This window comes from Propithecus coquereli, unplaced genomic scaffold (assembly GCF_000956105.1).
Source record: "Propithecus coquereli isolate 6110/MARCELLA unplaced genomic scaffold, Pcoq_1.0 Scaffold425, whole genome shotgun sequence".
NCBI classification, from domain to species: Eukaryota; Metazoa; Chordata; class Mammalia; order Primates; family Indriidae; genus Propithecus; species Propithecus coquereli.
In genome coordinates, this window is record NW_012150008.1 from 1,368,690 (window position 1) to 1,369,510 (window position 821).

An 821-nucleotide genomic window follows, 5' to 3' on the forward strand; every position below is an offset into this window, starting at 1 on the left:
GGTTTCCTAGAAACGCCACGAGTTCCTACTGTGACACAGGCCTCCTATGAAACCCTCCACACACCCCCTCAGTCTCTATTATTGCCCCAAAAGTAACCGACATCCTAAATATTAATACTGATAATATACTTTGGAATTCACATACGTAGGAATAAACAGAATATATCATTTGGTGTCTGCGTTGTATCAGTCCACGTTATGATTTGGGATTAATCCAGGTTTAATGAAGGAATTCATTCATTTTCATTGCTCTCAAGTATCTAATATTGTCTGGGCGCGGTGGCTCACGCCTGTAATCCTAGCACTCTGGGAGGCCAAGGCAGGATGATAGCTTGAGGTCAGGAGTTCGAGACCAGCCTGAGTAAGAGCAAGACCCCATCTCTACTAAAAATAGAAAAAATTAGCCGGGCATGGTGGCGCATGCCTGTAGTCCCAGCTACTCCGGAGGCTGAGGCAGGAGGATCGCTTGAGCCCAGGAGTTTGAGGTTCCAGTGAGTTATGACGACGCCACTGCACTCTAGCCCAGGCCACAGAGTGAAACTCTGTCTCAAAAAAAAAAAAAAGTATCTAATATTACCCTTTTAGATTGAAGTTTAGGACATTATGAATTATGATGATACGAGTTTTTTTTTTAACCAAAACATTTTTTGCATGACTAACTGTTGAAATTCTTAAGCTGAACTGGACACTGCAGCAGCTGTCCTCTCGGGTTTAGGTGTTTTTCCTTCACAGAACGATGTCTGAATCCGCGGTACATGGTTTTTAGGTGCCTCGTTGGACCAGTCCCAGGGGCATTCTGCCTTTTAGCCTTGGCACTCTAG